Source organism: Eriocheir sinensis, chromosome 61 (assembly GCF_024679095.1).
Source record: "Eriocheir sinensis breed Jianghai 21 chromosome 61, ASM2467909v1, whole genome shotgun sequence".
In the NCBI taxonomy this organism is placed as follows: domain Eukaryota; kingdom Metazoa; phylum Arthropoda; class Malacostraca; order Decapoda; family Varunidae; genus Eriocheir; species Eriocheir sinensis.
Window position 1 is genome coordinate 4374517 of NC_066569.1, and position 7500 is coordinate 4382016.

Sequence of the window (7500 nt, forward strand, 5' to 3'; positions counted from 1 at the left end):
TTTAGGTAGTCGGAGTATCCTAAGGGCCGTCGCAAGAGGAGCCAAATTATGAGTGTTGTTTGGTTGGGGTGTCAGCTGACGTCCGCGCATGACACCCATCTTGGCGGCAGCTGTGAATTTGGGACTTTTGTTATTGTTTATTTCTCTCCCTCTTTCCTTTCTTTCTTTGTTTCGTATTTCCTCATTCGTTGGTCCTAGTTTCCTACTCTCTACTCCTTTCTTTCTTCCTTCTTCTTCCTCCTCCTCCAATTAAAAAAAAAAAAATCGAATTTCTTCCTTCGCTTTCATTTTTCCACATTTTCTTCCTTTTACTTTCGTTTTTCTTATATTTGAATTCGGAACATTTGTCGCTTTATTCCTCCTTTTCTTTCCTTTATTTCTCCTCCCTCTTTCCTCCTCCGTTGGTCCTTTATACCTACTCCTTCATTCCTTCCTTCTTTTCCCTCTTCCCTTCTTCGTTTTCCTTTCTTTTCCTTTTTCTTCCTCTTCCTATTCCTTACCTATTTTATCAGTTCTCTCTTGCCTATTCCCTCTTTCGTTATTCATTGTTGCCTATTGTTTCTCCCTTCCTTCTCCTTACTCTTCCTAGTCCTTCTTCCTCCTCTTCCATTTTGCTTTTTTTAAATTTTCTTCCTTTTATTTTCATTTTTATTATTGAATTGGGGAGTTTTGTTACTGTTTATTTCTCCTTCTCTTTCCCTTCTTCCTTGCTCCTTATTCCCTACTTCCATGGTACACACACACACACACACACACACACACACACACACACACACACAAGGATGAAAAAATTGAAAGAGGGAGACAAGAGGAAGGAAATATAAGGTAGGAAGATAGGGAAGGAAGAAAAAAAAAGGGAAGAATGGAGATAGGAAGAGATGGAGAGAGAGAGAGAGAGAGAGAGAGAGAGAGAGAGAGAGAGAGAGAGAGAGAGAGAGAGAGAGAGAGAGAGAGAGAGAGAGAGAGAGAGAGAGAGAGAGAGAGAATTACCTCCATCCCTATATGCAGTTTCTTTCCTCTCTTTACAAATATGGAAGAAAATCATTACATTTACCACCACCACCATCATCACCACCACCACCACCACCATCATCACCACCACCACTATCACCGACACCATCATTTTCATCACCACTAAACTGTTATTACTGCCACCAAGACTACTACTACCACTACTATTTTTACTACTACTACTACTTCTACTACTACTACTACTACCACTACTACTACTGTTGGTTTGCTGACTGGCCTGTATTCTGGGACTGAGAGTGTTGTGAAGTGTGTGTGTGTGTGTGTGTGTGTGTGTGTGTGTGTGTGTGTGTGTGTGTGTGTGAGAGAGAGAGAGAGAGAGAGAGAGAGAGAGAGAGAGAGAGAGAGAGAGAGAGAGAGAGAGAGAGAGAGAGAGAGAGAGAGAGAGAGAGAGAGAGAGAGAGAGAGAGAGAGAGAGAGAGAATACATTTCTTCCTTGTATTTCTTCCCCTCCACCTTGTCTCTCTGTCTGTCTGTCTCTGTCTGTCTGTCTGTCTCGATCCACACATTTATTTTCTCAGTAAAGTCATGAGAGCAAAACGTTTCATCCATAATATTTTTCTTTGTGTTTCTTTCCCTACTTTTCGGAATCAGGGAGTGTGTGTGTGTGTGTGTGTGTGTGTGTGTGTGTGTGTGTGTGTGTGTGTGTGTGTGTGTGTGTGTGTGTGTGTGTGTGTGTGTGTGTGTGTGTGTGTGTGTGTGTGTGTGTGTGTGTGTGTGTGTGTGTGTGTGTGTGTGTGTGTGTGTGTGTGTGAGTGTGTGTGTGTGTGTGTGTGTGTGTGTGTGTGTGTGTGTGTGTGTGTGTGTGTGTGTGTGTGAGTGTGTGTGTGTGTGTGTGAAGAGAAAGAGAGGGGGGGGGTTGTCCAGCTTCCTTTCCATGATCGTGGGAGTGAGGCAGCTGGCTGACTGGGTACTGGGCAGAGTTGTGGACCAGAGACATTGTGGAGCATCCATTGGCAATACCAGGGTCACTGTCCTTGTTTTTACCGATGATGCAGTAATCCTGGCGGAGTCCCTAGAGGTTCTGGTGATGGCTCTCGAGGCACTGCACGAGGAGGCGAAATATTTGGGTTTTATCTACTGGGCCAAGACCAAGGTACAGGTGTTTGGAAGCTTGCTGGATGAAACAGTAAAGTCTGTTCATGCGTGTGGCGAGGACCTTGGAGCATTTCACATACCTTTGGGGATTCACACACACACACACACACACACACACACGTCCAAACCACATAATCTTCCTCCTCCTGTTCCTCCTCCTGCCCCTCCTCCTCCTCCTCCTCCTCCTTCTCCTCTTCCTAATCCCTCCATCACGTGTTCTTAAGGAGTAACTTGACCTGACTTGAGGGGAAGGAGGGAGGGGAAAGGAGGGAGGGAGGAAGAGAAGAAGAAGAGGGAGGGGAGGAGAGGGGAAAACGAGAGTAAAAAGGTGAAGGGATTGTGGTACAGGTGGAGAGAGAGGAGGAAAGAGGGGAGGGAAGAGGAGGAGGGAAAGTAATAACAATAACAATAAAAATCAATAAATCCTCAAAACAAACAAAGGAAATAAAGAAAAGAAATAAAAACCAAAACAAAGGCAGAAAATAAAAGATCAACTAATACGATGTGATCCGATTACGCGCGCGCGCGCGTGTGTGTGTGTGTGTGTGTGTGTGTGTGTGTGTGTGTGTGTGTGTGTGTGTTGATCGCATTACCTGGCTGCTCGCTTTACCTGGTTGACTTAATAAAATTCTTCACTTAACTTATATAATATTCTCTTCCATCTTTATTATTATTATTATTATTATTATTATTATTATTATTATTATTATTATTGATGTTGTTATGGCTGTTGTTGTCAAATCTGCAGTACTTTTGTTTCTAGTAGTAGTAGTAGTAGTAGTAGTTATTGTTGTTCTTCTTGCTGTTCTTGTGTTAACAGTAGTAGTGGTTGTAGTATTTATGTAGTAGTAGTAGCGCCACTGGGGCCGACTACCATCCAGGCCCCTTAAGCAAGCCTACCGGCGCTATAGGCTTAGACGTAAAAAAAATATAAAAAAGTAGTAGTAGAAGTAGTAGTAGTAGTAGAAGTAGTAGTAGTAGTAGTAGTAATGAAACGTGTGGAGGTGGAGTCGTTGGTGGGCATCGAACGTATCGCTACCGGTGGAATATCGTAAATAAAAACGCTTGTATTTCAAAGGACAGATAACATGAGAATATTGGGTTTCCTTGTATATGTAAGGCACCACTTGGGAAACTTGTATGCATGAGAAACTTTGACACGAACAAAAGAAAAATAAATATATGAAGGAAAATAAAAGATGATAAGATTGTGAAAGGATTTACTGCCCAGTGTTTCATATTCTTCCGTAAACATTAAACTTGGATTAAAAAAGAAAGTAGTAGTAGTAGTAGTAGTTGTTGTTGTTGTTGTAAAGGAAAAACAAAACTGTAAAAAGATAAATAAAAATAATGAAGGAATACAATAATAATAATAATAATAATAATAATAATAATAATAATAATAATAATAATGACTCACGTTATCTCAGCTCTGTAATGTTTGCACAGGTTTCACGGCGGGGCAGGAAAGGCCGGCTAATTACGTTACAGGTGACTGATGGAGGTGAGATAATAATAATAATAATAATAATAATAATAATAATAATAATAATAATAATAATAATAATAATGATATAAATGAGGAGAAGAAGAAGAAGAAGAAGAAGAGGAAGAAGAAAAGAAGAAGAGGAGGATGAAGAAGAAAAAAGGTTAAATGTTACGAGAGAGAGAGAGAGAGAGAGAGAGAGAGAGAGAGAGAGAGAGAGAGAGAGAGAGAGAGAGAGAGAGAGAGAGAGAGAGAGAGAGAGAGAGAGAGAGAGAGAATGAGTACCCCTTACATATTTATCATTTTCTTCACATCCGTTACACAGAAAACGAGTCTTTATTTTGGTAAACTCTTCTATTAAGAGGAGCGACAGAACTGCGGAAGGGGGAAGGGACGAAATGAAACAGACGACGAGGCAATGAGAGGAAAAAAAAAAAAAATGGACGAGGCGACGATTTTCCTTTCAAAAATTTCAATAATAATTAAAATAATAATAAGAATAAGAAGAATGATAATAAGAAGAAGGAAGAGGAGGAGGAGGAAAAAGAACTAGAAGAATAGAAGAAAAAGAGGAAAACAATAATAAGAAAAACAACAACAACAACAAATAGTGAAACGGATGCTACAAAAAAAAAAAACAGAATAAGAATAAGAATAAAAATGATAATAATAAGAAGGAAGAGGAGGAGGAGGAGGAAAAAAAGAACTAAAAGAAAAGAAGAAAAGAAGAAAACAATAATAAAAATAACAACAACAAGGATATAGTGAAACAGATGCTACAAAAAACAGAACAGTACTTCAAGTCGGGACCTTCACACTTTGTCAACAGAGGACCCTTTTTTTATATAACAAAGTGAACACCTTGAGGGAAAAAAAAAAAAAAAAAAAAAAAGCCAGAGTTACGTACTTCCGGGGTTGTCGTTGCGGCGCTGCGGTCAGAACACCCGCCGGATAAGGAGCGAGAGAATTAACGAAGCCATTATATTCAAAGTGTTATCTCTCATCCCGTCGACTTGCGGCACACGACCATCTCAGCCTCATCCCTCCCGTGTTGCTCTGCTTCCTAATGCAAGAGTTAACCTGTGTCTTCACCCTTTCATTTTTTTATCCTTTCATCCAGTCGACTTGCGGCACACGACCTTCTCAGCCTCATCCCTCCCGTGTTGCTCAGCTTCCTAATGCAAGAGTTAACCAGTATCTTCACCCTTTCAGTTTTTATCCTTTCATCCCGTCGACTTGAGGAACCCGACCTTCTCAGTCCCCCCCCCCCGTGTTGCTCAGCTTCCTAATGCAAGAGTTAACCAGCATCTTTATCCTTTCATCCCGTCGACTTCCGGCACACAACCTTATCAGCCTCTTTCCCACGTGTTGCTCAGCTTCCTAATGCAAGAGATAACCAGTATCTTTATCCTTTCATTTTTTTTCCTTTCATATTTTATTACATCTTTTTCAGTGGTTATTGTGCGTCATATCCGTGTTGTCTCAGTTCTATGTTCTGAGACGCTTTCGGCTCTCCCTGCAACTTTTTTTTTTTTACAGTAAAGGAAACAGTTCAAGGGCAAAATAAAAGGAAACTATAATGAAAAAGAGCCCGCTACTCACTGCTCCTACAAAAGAGTCAAGAGGAGTGGCCGAAAGATAGGTCAATTTCGGGAGGAGAGGTGTTCTGATACCCTTCTCTTAAAACCAGCATATTTTTCCTTTCATTTTTTATCGTTTCATAGTTTATTTCATCTTTTTGAGTGGTCGTTGTGCCTCGTCCCCGTGTTGTCTCAGGTCCATATTCTCGGACCCTTTCGGCTCTTCCTGCAACTATCTCCCAAGGATATAAAGGAGAGGAGTCGGGTTGGGTGTTTCATTTTTTTTTTTTTTCACTTTTAATGGTGCAGAAGCTTTGCCAAACTCTGCTCATAAAACTACCCACGGATACACCCACAAGAACAACCTCTACCAAAGCCTTGTCAAACTATCACTAGGCTCAGAAAACTACCCACGGAAATGCTACCCACAACAACCTCTACCACCTCTACCAAGGCCTTGTCAAATTATCACTAGGGTCATAACACTACCCATGGAAATACTAACACAACAACCTCTACCAAGGCCTTCTCAAGCTATCACCAGGCTCACCCATGGAAATACTAACACAAGAACCTCTACCAAGGCCTTGTCAAACTATCACTTGGCTCATAACACTACTCACGGAAATACTAACACAAGAACCTCTACCAAAGCCTTGTCAAACTATTGCTAAGCTCACAACACTACCCACGGAAACACTCACAACAACAGCCTCTACGAAAGCCTTGTCCAGTGTGTGTGATCCCCTAAGATGTTAAGGAATATGGGTTTTAATACGATTATTGCTGCCTTCCCGTCTCCTTCCGAACCCACACACACGAGTACCAATACCTGTTCCGCCGCGCCACGCCCTCACCCACACATAAACCAAAGGTAAATTGCAGGTGTTATCCAGGTAAGCGAGGCTACACGCTCACCTTGACCCGCAAGGCTCACATGTTAGCTTCGTTCCTGAGCGGGGAGGGGGGGAAGGGGACGATGGGAGGGGAAGAAGGGGGAGGGAGAAGGTAAGGAGAGAAAGGGGAAGGGGAAGAGGGAGGATGGAGGGGAAAGTTGGAAAGTTTCGTTTAGTCGGCGGAACATCTGTGGTCGTATGCAGAAGAGAGACAGAAGGGGAAGGAATTATAGAAGGGAATAGATCCCAGGAGACGGGACACAACCCCCGATTAATACCTGGAACCCATTCACTGCTGGGTGGACAGGGGCGTAGGGTATCGGAAAAGCAACCCAATTTTTGACACTCCGCCCGGGAATCGAACCCGGGCTCTCTCAGTTGTGAGCCGAGTGTGCTAACCACTGCACCACGAAGCCCCCAGGAAGGAGGGGAAGAAAAGGGAAGGGGAAGAGGGGTGGAGAGAGAGAGAAAAGGAGAGAGGGGGAGGGAGGGAGAGAAAAGGGGAAGGGGAAGAGGGGGTGGGGGAAAAGATGGGAGGAAGGAACGGTGAAGGGAAGGGAAGATGGGGGAGGGGAGAAAGGGAAAGAAGAGAGAGAGAGAGAGAGAGAGAGAGAGAGAGAGAGAGAGAGAGAGAGAGAGAGAGAGAGAGAGAGAGAGAGAGAGAGAGAGAGAGAGAGAGAGAGAGAGAGAGGGGGGGGGGGGGAGGGGAGGAGGGGTAAGGGAGGGAGAGAAAGGGGAACATAAAATCATAAGAAAGTAAGGAGTCTGCAAGAGGCCGGTAGGTCTATACAAGGCAGCTCCTGTGAACCTAACCCCACCTAACCTCACTGCCCATGAATTTATCCAACCTCTTCTTGAATGTATCTAAAGTATTGACACTCACAACATGACTGCCAGGCCTCTTCCACTCATTCATCACTCTATTTGTAGGTGAACCAATTCTTGTCCATGTCCTTGTTGAATCTGATCTATTCAGTTTACTATACGTGTCCTATACCCGGCTCTCGTACCACCAAAACCTTATTAATATCCCCCTTATTAAAGCACTTCATCCATTTATAAATCTCGATCAAGTCTCCTCGCACCCTTCGCCTTTCTAGAGAATGCAAGTTGAATTTTAATTTCCTCATTTGGCAAATTTGACAAAGGTGATTCACGGGTTAAGACCCATGAATCACCTTTGTCATCCTCCTCCGTACCGAGAGAGAGAAAGGAGAAGGGGAGGGAAAGGAAAGGAGGAGAGGGGAGGGGGAAGGCTAGGAAAGAAGGGGAGAGAGGTGGGAAGGAAAAGGGGAAGGGGAGGCTTAGAAAAGATGGGAAGAGGAGGAGGAAGAAGAGGGAGAGAAGGAAAGGGGGAGGGAGGGAGAAAATGGAGGGGAGGGAAAGGGAGGAATTTAGGGTAGGGATATGG